Raw genomic sequence first — 15330 nt, 5'->3', positions numbered from 1 at the left:
GGGAGAGGTCATTATCCCAGAGCTGACTAAATTGTGCTGTTTAGTCTGTAAAGCAATTAGGTCTGTGGAATGTAATGTGATACTTTAGGCTGGCTGGACTTTGTGGCCCTTGTCAATCTGTCAGTTATCCATGGGCACCAGCACTGAGCTTTTTGGGCCAGTACCTTGCTCTCCCTGACCCAAACAGATGCTCCAAAATAGACCAGTTTCCTCTTAGGAGTTGGGTAGCTGGGTGTACAAAGGGCCTGGATTTGGATCCTAAGGACTTGGGTTCAAATTTCAGCTTTGCTTCCTTCTTGGTGTTTAATCTGAAGGAGGGCCAGTCGCTGCAGCTTTCCTGAGCGAGTCTCAGTGGCATTAAGTGGGCCTCGTCTTCTCCAACAGACTTAACAGAATTATGCAGGGTTGGCATGGGCCTGGCATGTGGTTAGAGTGCTGTGTGTTCTCCTGAGTCATCCAGATCTCTCCCTGTGCATTGTGGCTCTCTGCTACTTGGTTGGCAGCAACCACGTTCAAAATATCTGCCATTGTTTCTATCTGCTTCTTGAGAATACTGGCTGGCCTGAAGACCTCCATGGATATCTCTTCCCTACCATTTCTATAGGTCTCTTCTCTTGCCTATTCTATACCACAGTATCCTGGCTGTTTCCTACATACCACTTAGCTATGGTTTTCCTTTTACTTGCTTAATTCTTATCTGTCTTCCCCACCTGATTGTAAACCTCGTAAGAGTGTGAACATAGTTGCTTTAGTCACACTATGCCCTATCGCCTAGCATAGTACCTGGTATATAGTAACTACTCAGTAAATATTTTGTAGCATGAATGGATGAAAAATAATACATGCCCAATAGGCAGACAATGGGCAGGTTGAGACAGATGCTCTCCTCTTTGCTGGCCTGATAAAGGCTCAAGGTCAGAATCACGTCCTTGGAAGGTCTGACAGGGCAGCCTCATTCCTGGGTACGCCTGGTTGCATTCTCACCTCCTTTATACCATGCACAGACTTGGACTCTCTACCTCTGGACTTCTTTTACATGAACAAAAAATAATCTTCTATTTCATTTATGCTGCTGTTATTTTGGATTTTCTGCTTTAAGCGGCCAAAATTTATTTAGGTGATACACCAGGGACTATTTTCAAGGGCAGCTCCACTGGGCTAGAGGCTGCTTTGGAAGAGCAAATAAAATAATGAGGGGGCCTTTGTGTACTTGTGAGGAGTGGGGGAGGTTTCACCAGAATCTTGGGTGTGTTTGGGGCAGGAAGGAGTCTCTTTTCCCTAGTGAAAGATAAAGCACTGGGAAGACTCTTCCTACACTGCACACTGAGGCAAGCCTACTTTGCTCTGTATTGACTCCGGCGCACATTTGTTTTAAATTATTCTCTAATTGCTTAAGTGTTTGTGGTGTCTTTGCTCTTAACTTGGGGGCCTGGGGAGTGGAGGGAGGGAATCTCATTGTCCCCATCCTGTTAACCCTAGGGTGGAGACCCTCATGGAAATTCCCCTTACTGGGCCTAGTGTGAGGGCAGTTGGTCAGAAAGCCAAGACCCCTGGATGTGGGGAATGGAATGACCACTGGACATCCCTTCTAATCCTTCAAATTCCAAATCCTAACTTGGTGCTGTGTTGGGAAATCTGGCTGTTTTTCTTTTGTGGCAATGCTAACATATACCTAATTAGTCTGTTTGTCTTAATATCCACCCACTCTTCAAAGGGAAAAGAAAATAGCTGGGGCTTAAAATAGTTCAGTTGTATATGTGGGAGCCATTGCCAGAGCTGTAATAAATACCAAAAACCTCTTTTTGGTCTCTGCTGGACTTGTTTCTGGGGCAAAAAGCTGCAGGGACCTGGATGATGCTCTCTCTGATGGGATCATGGGTGGGCTCTTTCGCTGCAGGGAGGGACACACATCTCACAGTGCTTAGGAGTCGCCACACTGTCACAGACTGTCATAGGTGGGAGAGACAAGGAAATCATAGAGATCAGTCCTACTGTTTACACCTGGGATTACAGAGGCCCAGAGATGGAGAATGACTTGCTCAAGATCTTATAGCTTGGAATGGCAGAGCACTAACTTGAATGTATCTGAGGTTCACTCCTCTTTCTTCATACCTAAAGTCACAGGCATATAGAATCCAACCTCCACATTTAATGGGCAGCCCTCCCATGAGCCTCACCTGTGATCTCTTCTTACCCAAATCCAGTGACTTCTAAATTCTATTCATCTGTAAGAACAGCTAGTCATTTGTTAAACCCTCACTCTGTGCCTCGGTTCTGTGCTTCACATATATGGTTCATCTTATCCTCACAACAACCTCATAAGGTTACATTAGATAACTATTATCACTATTAATAGTTATAACTTGTGGATAACTATTATTATCCCCTCTGAAGCTTGGAGAGGTGGTTACAAGTAACTTGTCCGAACTCACACATCTTGAAGTGATGGGTCTAGGTATTCTTGCAGTCTAACCCCAGAGTCCCTAGTCTTAACTCCTGTACTACACAGCCTTCTAGACTTTTAGTATCTTAGTTTTTCTGTGCAAGGAATCCAGTACTACTCACCAAACATCAAAAGACATGTCCCTGGAGTTCTTTGGTGAAGATAGAGTCACATGGACCTGTTCATAGTTTCTGGTCTGCTCTGCTTGGTGGCCATACTTGTGGCCCATGTTTAATGCATATAACTTACTTAACTTTTTTAAAACTCATACTTGCATGGTTTTAAATGGGACCCAAAATGAGAGAGGGCATTTCAACAGATCCAGGCTGCTGTTAAAGCTGCTTTGCCACGTGGGCTGTATGACCCAGCACATCCAAAGGTGCCTGAAATATCTGTGGCAGATTGGGATGCTTATGTGAAGCCTGTGGCAGACCTTAATTGGTGAATCACAGTGAAGATCATCAGCATTTTGAGCAGATATGTCATCTTATATGGATAACTAGTTTTCTCTGAGGAACAGATTTGGCTTGCTCCTGGGCCCTAGTCGAGGTTAAACACACTTAACTATGGGCCAACAAGTTACCGTGTGACTTCAGAGGCTCATTATGAACTGGGTGTTAGCTGTCTGATATGTTAAACCATCAAGCTGGGCATGCATGCACCATTCCATCATCAAATGGAAGTGTTATACATAAAATTGGGTTCAGACAAGTCTTAAAGCACAAGTAAGGTGCATGTTGCATGAACAAGTAGCCAAGATGCCATGGCCCATACTCCTGTTGAGGGTCAGCTTCATGTGCTTGCAACCTGGGTGTTCTCACAGGGCCCATATTCAGATTGGCCTCACATTTGGCTTAATGTTCTGCTGTCACTGTCTTAACATTCTTTTTTTTTTAATTTTTTTTTTAACGTTTATTTTTGAGACAGAGAGAGACAGAGCATGAACGGGGGAGGGGCAGAGAGAGAGGGAGACACAGAATCGGAAGCAGGCTCCAGGCTCTGAGCCATCAGCCCAGAGCCCGAAGCGGGGCTCAAACTCACGGACCGCGAGAACTTGACCTGAGCTGAAGTCGGACGCTCAACCGACTAAGCCACCCAGGCGCCCCTGTCTTAACATTCTTAATAACTTTTGAAAAAGGGGCTTTTCATATTCATTTTGTTCTGGGCTCCACAAGTTGTGTAGCCAGTCCTGTTCCTGCCACATTGCTTCCTCCCTCTTAACATGCATCTATAATTTCATGGGGGAGTTTTCAATGACCAGTTGACTAAAGAAGAAAAAAATTTGAGTTTGGTTTATGTATGATTCTTGCAAGATGCTGATATTACCTGAAGATAGATGGCTGCAAAACTATAGCCCTATTCCAGAGTGTCCCTGAAGTACAATGATGAACAAATATCGTTTCAGTGGACAGATCATTCATCTTTTCTAGAAGAAGAGATTACCAAAGGTTAGGATCTACACTGATTCATGCAGAGTGGATAATGGTTTGGTAAATGGTCAGGGACTTGGAAAACTGATGACAAGGAGGCCTGGAAAAGAGGTATACAGATATACTTACACATAATATAAAGATATTTGTATCTCTGCCCACCAAAGAATAACCTCAGCAAGAGGAGAAACTTAATAATCTGACAGACAAGATGACTCATTCTAGAGATCAGGCAGCCTCTTTCCCCAGTCACCTTTCCCTGACCAATTGGTTTATGAACAACATGGCCATGTGGCAGGAATAGAGGTTGTACATGGGCTCAGCAACATAGACTTCCCTTTACCAAGGCTAATTTGGCTATAGCCACTGCCGAGTGCCTAATATGCCAATAGTAGAAACTAACAGCGAGCACTTGATAGTACACCATTTCTTATGGGGAAACAACCAACCACTTGATGGTAGGTCAAATATAATAGATTGTTTCCATCATGGAAGGAGGCAGTGCTTTGTTCTTGCTGGAGTAAATACTTTCCTTGGACATAGAGTTGCCTTTCATGCTCACAGTGCTTCTGCCAAACCACTCCACATGGAATTACAGAGTGCCTTATTCACGATCATGGTATTCAATACAGTATTGCTTCTGACCAAGGAAATCATTTCACAGCCAATGAGGTATAGTGATGGGCTTGTGCTCATGGAGTTTCCTGATCTTACCCTGTTCTACATCAGCCTGAAGCAGCTGACCTGATAGAATAATGAAATGTTCTTTTTAAGACATAGTTATGGCACCATCTGGGTGGCAATACCCTTCAGAGCTGGGGCAATGTCCTATAGGATGAGGCATATGATCTAAATCAGTGACTAACATATAGTTGACCCTTGGACAACACAAGGATTCACCTAGGGGTACTGACCCCCACATGTTTGAAAATCTGATCTTTGAATTCTGCTAGACTTAACTGCTAGTAGCCTACTGTTAACTGGAAGCCTTACTGAAAACATAAATAGTTGATTAACCCATATTTCATATATTATATGCATTGTGTACTGTATTCTTACAATAAAGTAAGCTAGAGAAAAGGTTATAAGAAAATCACAAGGAAGAGAAAAATACATATACCGTAATTCACTGTATTTATTGAAGTGGACCAGTGCAATTCAAACTAGGTTGACCAAGGGTCAACTGTATAGTGCTTTTTATTTCATAGTCAGGATTCATGGGTTCTTGAATCAAGAAATGTGTTCTCTAACTATTACCACTAGCGATCTCACTAGTGAAGCTTTTGCTTTTGGTTCCTGAATATTTAGGCTCTTGTCTGCAGGTCTTTGTTTCCAAAAGAAATAGACATCCACCACAGCAATTATTCCATTAAATTGGAAGTTGGGACTGCCTCCTGACCTCTTTAAGTTCTTCATGCTAGGAAATCAACAGGCAAACAAGAACTACTGTGACAGCATAGGTGATTTACCTTATCAAGGGGAAATTTGCTGCTACTACACAATGAGGGTGAGGAGGAACACGCTCATAATGTCTGGAATGCAGGAGATCCCCTGGGGCATGTCTTAGTTCTCCAATGTCCTATGACAAAAATCAATGGTAAAATACAGCAACCTAATACAGGTTGGACTGCTAGTGGTCCAGAACCTTTAAGGATAAAGATTGGGTCACTCCCATTAGGTAAGAAATCTTGACTACCCGCAAATGCTTATTGGGGGCAAAGGGAATATTGAATGGGTAGTAGAAGAAGGTAGTTATACGGACCAGCTACAATCACATGATCAGTTGCAGAAATGGGGACTATAATACAGAAGTTCACTCTTATCTGTGATTTTGCTTTCCACAGTTTCAGTTGCCCACAGTCAACTGCCATCTAGAAGCAGATGATTCTATTGATGTATCATGAGAAGGCCAATAGTAGCCTAACACTGCATCACAGCGCCTATGTCACTCACCTCACTTCATCTCATCATACAGGCATTTTATCATTGCACATCATCACAAGAAGGGTAGGTGCAGTATAATAAGATATTTTGAGAAAGAGAGAGACCACATTCATAAAACCTTTACTACAGTGTGCTGTTGTGATTGCTCTATTTTATTAATGTTCAGTAAGATGCTCATATCTCACTGTGCCTAATTTATACATAACTTTATTATAGGTATGTATGTAGCGGAAAAGACATGGCATATATAGAATTTGGTACCATCTGAGGTTTCAGGCATTCACTGGTGGTCTTGGAACACATCCCCTATGGATAAAAGCAGACCACTGTAGTTATGAATATGTCTTCCTTATTTTTCCATGAATATATTAACCTATTTTCTCCCTTTCTTTCCCTCTCCCATTTATTTGCCTCTAACATAAGATGAGTTAACAGTGTTTAGCTTGCTATTTTAGTATTCAGCTTCTAAGATAGCCCCAGATGAATTTGACTCAGCTACAAGAGAAATGAACATCACCTGAAGGCAAGTAAAATAACTTCATATCTTCTTTTATAGAGAAAGTTACTGTGTTTTTGGTGGTTCTTAAAATAGTTGCACCATGAGGCGAAGTATTATCTTGTTATTGTCTTTATTTGGATGTTAAATGTGATTGAAAAAATAGGTATGGATGCCAAGTTGTCATGGGGTAGACTTTAAGGGCATTGTATTATGTCAATTTAACTAAGCTGAAATTATATTTCACAGAATTCTTTTCTCTGCATAGTTCCAGGGTAGGGTTGGCCACAAGAGAAATGTGCATACAATTTGAAAGGTAGAAGTTAAACTATGGTCATTTTCTTATATTCTGAAGGCTGTTGTAGGGCAGATGGTATTGCAACTCAAGTACCTTGTGATTGATATGCTGGCTTATGTTGTTGGTGAGAAGTAGAAGTGGGGCACATAGTTCTACCAGCTCCTACTGGATCCCTTCCTCCCTTCTCTTAATCCTGAGCTGGGCACATGTGAAGCTGTGTGGTAAAGGTGCCCCTAATCCTGCAGGCTGTTTGGGTCACTGAGAACAGAGGAGGTGAAATACAGACATGGTTCTAGTCTGATCTTCCAAGTTCCAGCTGAACCTTAGTTTTTCCATTTCACATCCATCTTCCCTTTATAACTTCTAGCTCTGCTGACTTTGGGCCCAACACAAGATATAGAAATAACAGCCTTAAACAGGCTGAAATACTGTCCTCCACTCTAGGTATCATTCCCATAATAAATCTCTTATTCTGTATCACTCTTCGTGGTTCATCTTCTCTGAGTGAACCCTGACTGATACACCTAGAATAAGAAGTCCTCTTTCAAATCCTTTTATATTCATTGTCTACTTAATCTTACGGCATCCTCTTGAGGTAGCTATTACTATTGTCATTTTGAAGATAAGAACTTTGAAATCAGAGAGATTAAGAAATATTCCTGAAGTCACATAGCTATTACACAGCCAAGCCAGGACTCCGAATCAGGCCTAATAGATTCTGAGTCCAAAATTCTTCTGTCTCCCACACACTTTGAATCTATAATTTTGAATATAACTTTGAATATATAATCATATATATATATATATATGAATTTGTGTTCTGTCACTCTGTCTCTGATCCTTGTGTCACCAGAGAAGAAACTAAAAATTAGTTTTCATGAAGGTGATCATGAAATCAACTTTACTTTTGTCTCCTGCTACCATTTCACACCTGCAGCTTGGAGGGTTTCCTTTCCCAGCCTCCATGTAAAATCTCAGGCCCAATGACTTTTTCTCTTCACTAGTAGACAATAGAACATTCTACAAACATGTTAGGGGGTAAAACATAGTCTTGTTTTAAAATACCCAATCCTGTATATTAATTGGCAATTCTTATTTATATTTAGAGTAAGACTCTTTTCTCTGACCCCCCCCCCCCATGCCCATCTCCTTCCAGATAAAATTGGCTGCAGTCTAACTGCCTACCTTTGAAGAAAGAATGTGGTTAGCATCCTTCTCTCTTTCTTGTCTGACTCTTCCCTGGCTCATACTCCCGTTAGGATTGGAGCTGGGAGGAGAGAAGAGAGACAGGAAAGTCATTTTTTAAACAGTTTTGCATATCATAGTTTATAAACCATAAAATTAATCTGTTGTAAGTGTGCAACTCAATGATTTTTAGTATATTTGTAGAGATATGCCACCATGTCTACGTTACTCCAAAAACTGTTCTCCACCCACATGCCGTTAAGCCTCATTTCTTTTTTCAGTCCAAGGGAACCACTGATCTGCTTTCTGTTTTTATAAATTTGCCTTTTCTGGATATTTCCTATAAATGGAATAATACACTATGTACTATTTTGTATCTGGATTCTTTCATTTATCATTGATTTTTTGATATTCATCCATATTGTGATACGAATCAGAGATATGTTCCTTTTTATTGCCAAATAGTATTCTATTGTATGGATATATCATGCTCTTTACTCATTCACCAGTTGATGAACATTTGGACTATTTTCAGTTTGGGGCTATTATGAACAATGCTGTTATGAACATTCACATGCATGTCTTTGTGTGGATATTTCTTTTTATCCTATTGGGTTTGCTTCTAGAAAAGGAATTTTTGAGTCTAACGGTAAATTTATATTTAAGTTTATAAGAAACATTCAGACTGTCTTCCAAAGAGGCTGCACCATTTTCCATTCCTATCAGCAATGTCTGATGATTCCAGTCTCTTCACATCCTCGCCAACACTTAGTGTTGTCTTTTTCTTTTGCTTTTAAGTTTTTTTTATTTTAATACTATTATAGTTAACATACAGTGTTATATTAGTTTTGAGTGTATGATATAGTATGTTGTCTTTTTGATTCTAGCCACTCTAGTGGATGTATAGAGGTATCTCACTGTGGTTTTAATTCTCATTTCCCTAATGACCAATGATATTGAGTGTCTCTTCATGTACTTATTAGCTACATATGTAACTCCTCTCCTAAAATATCTGTTCAAATATTTTGTCCATTTTAAAATTGGGTTGTTAGTCTTTTTCTTATTGAATAAAATTTACTTATATTTTTAGATATATGTCCTTTATCAGATACATGATTTGCAAGTAACTTCTCCATATATGGCTTGTCTTTTCATTCCCATGGTGTCTTTTGAAATGCAAAACTTTAAACTTTTGATCAAGTCCAGTTTGTCACTTTTTTTCTCTGATGGATTATACTTCTAGTGTCATATTTAAGTACGCTTTTCTAAATCCAAGGTCACAAAGGTCTTCTCCTATTTTTATTTTAAGAAGTTCTGTAGTTTTAGTTCTCTCACTTAAGTCTGCAATTTGAGTTAAAATTTTTTATGTATATCTCCAATTGCTTGACACTATTTGTTGAAAAAAAAATCCTTTCCCATTGAATTGTAGTTTTATTTTTGGACCTTCAATTCTGTCCCATTGATCTATAATATAGACTGTATGTAGATTCTATATGCCCATTCTTATGCCAACACTACGCTGTCTTGATTATTGTAAATTTCTAATAAATTTTGAGGTCAGGTAATGTAAATCCTCCAACTTTGTTCTTCATTTTCAATTTTCCTCTGGTTCTGGTGCCTTGCATTTTATATGAATTTTAAGATAAGCTTGCCAATTTTTTTTCTTTGCCAAAAACAAGCCCCCAAACTTTGGTAAGATTTTGATAGGGGTGCATTGAATCTATACATCAGTTTGGAGAGAAATGTCATTCAATAATACCGAGTCTTCCAATCCATAAACACTTAGGAGGAGCACAGGAGTGCCCTCTAATCTGTGGTTTCACTTTCCATGATTTCAGTTACCGTGGTCAATGGCAGATAATCCTCCTTCTAACATATTGTCAGAAGGTCAATAGTACCCTGACGTTATGTCATGATGCCTACGTCATTCACCTAACTTTGTTTCATCATAGATATTTTATCACCTCACCTTAGCATAAGAAGGGTGCGTATAGTACAGCCAATATTTTGAGAGAGAAACTACATGCACATAACTTTTATTACAGTAAACGGTTATACTTGTTCTATTTCATTATTAGTTGTTAATCTCTTACTATGCTTAATTTAGAAATTAGATATGTATGTTTAGGAAAAAACATAGTATATAGAGGGTTCAGTACTATTCGTGTTTTCAGGCATCCACTGGGCATCTTGGAACATATCCCTGAAGATAAGGGGGGTAGTACTGTGTGTTGTTTGATTCCCAAATATTTGGGAATTTCCCAGATTTCTTTTTGTTGATGTTTCATTATGTAATTCCTCTGTGGTCAGATATCATACTTGGTATGATTTCAATCCTTTCAAATGTATTGAAATTTATTATGCCCAGTTTATGGTCTTTGCTGTAGAAAGTTCCAGATATGCTCAACAGAAATACTATTAGAGTGGAACATGCTTCATAATGATAAAATTGTCACCCAATGGTTGCAGATTAGCAAGCATACTTGAAATATTCTTCCGGAAAGACCATACGCTAGGCCATAAAATAAGTCTCAATCAATTAAAAAAGATTGAAATTGCACAAAGCATGGTGTTTGACCACAAAGGAATTAAATTATAGTATCAGACAAAGTAGACTTTAAGACACATACACACATGTACATGCACATACATACAGATACGAATTATATCCAAGTTGGTTGATAGAGTTGTTCAAGTCTTCTGTATCCTTGCTGATTTACTGTCTAGTGTTTTGATCACTATTATAATTGAATTTTCTACTTCTTCCTTCAATTTTGTCACTTTTTACTTTATGACTTATGAGGTTCTGTTATTTTTATATCTTCCTGATATAGTGACTGTTTTATCATTAAGAAATATTCTTTGTGGGCGCCTGGGTGGCGCAGTCGGTTAAGCGTCCAACTTCAGCCAGGTCACAATCTCGCAGTCCGTGAGTTTGAGCCCCTCGTTGGGCTCTGGGCTGATGGCTCAGAGCCTGGAGCCTGTTTCCGATTCTGTGTCTCCCTCTCTCTCTGCCCCTCCCCCGTTCATGCTCTGTCTCTCTCTGTCCCAAAAATAAATACACGTTGAAAAAAAAAATTAAAAAAAAAAAGAAATATTCTTTGTTTATAACACTATTTCTGATTTTGAAGTATATGTTGCCTGACATCAATATTGTCACTCCAGATTTTTGTGGATGCTGTTTACACAGTATATTGTTTTTCTAACCTTTTACTTTCAACCTGTTTGTGTCTTTGACTCTAAGGTCTTTTCTTGCTGACAGCATATATTCGATTCTACATGTTCATTCACTATTAATGTGCTTATTTTTATGGTTGGATTTACATTTACCATTTGCTATTTTTTTCCTGTGTTTCCCGTTCCTCCTTGCCAGCTTTTTGTCTGTGTTAAATAAGTTTTTAAGGAGTATCATTTTAATTTCTTTTTACTTTAACTATGCTTGGGGATTATTTTTCCTAATTTTGAAGAACAGTTTTGCTGGATTTAGAATTTATTCATGAAGAATAAGAATATTTTTCTTTCCTCTGTTTAAATGTCATTTAACTGTCTTCCGGCCTCCACTGTTTCAGATGAGAAGTCAGCCATTGTCTTATTGCTACTCCTTATATGTAATGAATATTTTTTCCCCACTTCCTTCAAGATTTTCTCTTTGTCTTGGCTTTGAAGCATTTGACTGTGCTATGTCTAGGTGTGAATTTCTTTGTGTTTATTCAACTTAGATTTTTGAACTTCTTGGATCAGTAGCTTAAGTAGATCAGCAGATTTTCATTAGATTTTGCAACATTTATGCCACCATATATTTAATTAGGGGGGGGTCTGATTCTATCTCTTCTCTCCTGGAACTTCTATTATATGAATATTGGCACAGTTGATGTTTGAGACTTTGTTGGTTTTTCTTCATTTGTTCTCTCTGTTCTTCAGATTGGTAATTTCTATTCCTCTATCCTCAAGTTCACTGATTCTTTCTTCTACCATCTTGGATCTGTTACTGAGCCTTTCAGTGGATTTTTCATTTTAGCTGTATTTTTCAACTTGAGATTTTCATTTGGTTCTTTTTAAAACCATAATATCTATGGTTTTATAGGGACTGAAAATCCCTATTTGTGCATTCATTGTTGTCATTCTTTCTTTTAATTCTTTAAAGATTGCTTTCTTCAGTTCTTTAGATGTGTTTAGAATAGCTGTTTTTAAGTCTTTGCTAAATCCAGCATTTGAAGACACTCAAATGGTTTCTATTGACTGCTTTTATTTCTTGCATATGGGCTAAACTTTACTGTTTCTTTGTGTGCTTTGTAAGATTTTTTTTGTTGAAAATTAGACATTTCATTTTATTTTTTAAAGGTTTGTTTATTTCTGAGAGAGAGAGAGAGAGCTTAAGCAGGGGAGGGGCAGACAGGAGGGGAGGGGGGGCAGAGGATTCAAAATGGGCTCTGGGCTGAAGCAGAGATTCGGGGCTCAAACTCACCAACCATATCATGACCTGAGCCAAAGTCGGATGCTCAACTGTCTGAGCCACCCAGGTGCCCCCAATGTTAGACATTTTAGACAGCCTTTTGTAGCAACTTTGGTTTCTTATCCTCACCCCCTGCACTAAGTTTGCTGTGGCTGTTTTGCATGTTTGTTTTGTAACTTGCCTTGGCTAAATCTGTGAAGCCTGCAGTATACGGACACTGATGTCTTGGCTCAGTTTTGTTTTGAATATTCTTACTTCTATTTATAAAATGGGCATCCCAAATGTTACCCTTGTGTCTTCCTAGTGGTCAGTCAGTGATTTCACACAGCTTCAAGCCAGAACACCAAAGATTCCCATTATTTTTACCCAAAGTTTATCAGTCTTTAAAGTATAAACACCTCTCAGATTGTCATATGCCTTTGGTTGATTTCAGGAGTGCTGAACTAGTTGTTTTTGTCAATTTAATCCAGATTTCTAGTTGCTTTGGGGGAATATGGTATGCTGATCTCCTTCCTCAGCCATGGTTGGAAGTTCCTCCTTTCACAGAGAAGTTTTTACTTGACTGGTATAGTTGTCAAATGGCTTTGCATATATCACATTCTTTTTCCTGTGAGCCCTTGGGTGGGTTCTTCAGAGATTACTCATTGGGGGTCCTGCAACTCCTACGATAGGGTTGTGAATTTTCTTCCTTGATCTGTTTCTCCCCCACTTAGTTTGGTTTTCCAATGGTCCACTCCACATCAACTCTTGATTGTGGCCCCATAATTCTTCCAGGTAGTCCTCTTTGATAAGATCTAAAAAGGCTCCTGGCTCACTTTCTCTCCCATGTGGACCACATATGGTCCTCAGGAAACATCTATTAATCCACGTTCTAGCAAGCTCAGAGAGTGCCAGCCTTCCCAATAAAGCAACTGCTCTTCTTTGATCCACCACGAAATCAATTCATCATCTGTCTCTTGCTTTCTAGATTTCCAGGCTGGAGTCCAACATTGTCCACAATTTCTAGATTTGGGAAGCACTTAGTGAAGTCCTTGAATCATCACCCTCAAGCTATTCTCATCATGGGGTAAAGGGAAGGAATTCTGGTACAGGTCTCTCAAAGAAATCATCCTCAGAACATTCTTTCTCTACTTCCACACTTCCAATGCTTTTTATAGGAAGGGATTTTTAGAGGCATAAAACCAGTACTCAGATATTTCCTTTCAAAAATCTGCTTCTTACTCTGAAACATTATTTTAGAATTTCTTATCTATTGTATCTTGCTGCCTCATTAAAAATTCCAATTCAGCATCCTATTACACTTGTGTTTATTTTTACAGATTTCTTATGGTCCCCTTCAGACTAAACAGTGTTTCTTAAAAGTTATGGAATGTTCATAGATGTTATGTGAAAAATGGGTCCTATGAGGAAATTACTTTGGGGAATACTGTGCTAAGCAAAGAAAAGCAGATTTTTCTGCAGGCCTTCTCAGAACCTTCAATATGCAAATATGCATTGCATACATAATATCTAGTTTTTATCAGACTTTTCTGACCATGAGGAACTCTCCCCCTACCTTTTTGGCAAGCCATTTAAAGGGATTAGCATTCTGTAGAACATATTTTGGAAATATTGGCCTGGAAGATACCCGTAAAAAGGGAAGGTAATTTTTCCTTCATCCAGAGAACTCCCCTAAGGCAGGAAGTGCATTATTGCCTTTTACCTCCTCCTAACCACAACAATTCGGAAAGTTTCATGTGCTTTTATTTTTTAAATAAATGTATTATTTTTTAATGACTGTAGAACTTGATTGTATGGTTTTTCTACTAGACCAAATTCCTTAATGATAGGAATCCCATCTTGTTCACCTTTGCATCTCCAAGGCTTACCACAGCGCTTGGCACCTAACGGGAATGAAAGAGCAAACAGCATTAGAGGAGGATTTCTCCTCCCCCTCCTCCCCTTCCTCCTCCTCCTCTCTTCTTTTCTTCTTCCTTCTTCTCCTTCTCCTTCTTCCTCCCCTCCTCCTTCTCCTCCTCCTCTTTCTTCTCCTTTTCTTTCTTCCTCTCCTCCATCTTCTTCCCTTCCTCCTCCTCCTTTTTCCTCTTCTTTAATGTATATTTATTTTTGAGAGAGACAGAGACAGAGCACAAGCCGGGGAAGGGTAGAGAGAGACAGAGACACAGAATCGGAAGCAGGCTCCAGGCTCTGAGCTGTCAGCACAGATCCTGACGCGGGGCTTGAACTCCCAAACTGCGAGATCATGACCTGAGCTGAAGTCGGACACCCAACCAACTGAGCCACACGGGTGTCCCTCCTTTTCTTTAAAGAAAGTAAGAAAGTCTTCTCACCAGAGTCCCAAACCACATATATACACCGACTGGGCATTTATGACACTCCCCCAGAGTGTGAAAATCTGTGCTTGTGCATATTTACAGGAGAATTCATTAAGTGTGCAAATGTCCTGTACTCTTTCCAAGGGCAACCCAGGTGGGTTTTATCTTTCTATCTGTGTGTGTGTGTGTGTGTGTGTGTGAGAGAGAGAGAGAGAGAGAGAGAGAGAGAGAGAGAGAGTGAGAGAGAGAGAGGTTGTGCGCACACAACTGAAAAGACGAGTTACTGAGAACTTTCCAAAAGAAATGAATGGGATAAAACAGATTGCCAAGTTACTGAGTGGTAATTAAGAACAGATTCCTAACATCATCACTTTGCCATTTTTAAGATATTTTCCTTTAAAAGACAAGACCACCGAATGATGAAACATGTCATGCTTCTCCTGAAGTCACAAGTTCCTGCTCAGTTGAATACACACATATACACCAGCCCGGAGTCACACATGCTTGAAGACTGTAAGCAGTCTCAAATTATTTTTCAATGGAGAAAAGTGTGTGTGTGTGTGTGACCCATTCTCACCCTCAGTAGACATCAGTTGGGAAGATTCCTTTCTCTCACATTTCAAAATACAACTTTACTCTGAAGCTAACTGACACGCTTGGCCCTGAGTGTTATTTTTCACAGGGTTTTGAGCTACTGAAAATGGGACTAGAATGGGAGTTTGTATGCAGTCGTGAGTGTGCAAATATTCTGACTCCAGAAAGAACA

Source organism: Acinonyx jubatus, chromosome B2 (genome assembly GCF_027475565.1).
Source record: "Acinonyx jubatus isolate Ajub_Pintada_27869175 chromosome B2, VMU_Ajub_asm_v1.0, whole genome shotgun sequence".
Classification (NCBI taxonomy): domain Eukaryota; kingdom Metazoa; phylum Chordata; class Mammalia; order Carnivora; family Felidae; genus Acinonyx; species Acinonyx jubatus.
This window is presented reverse-complemented; position numbering follows the sequence as displayed.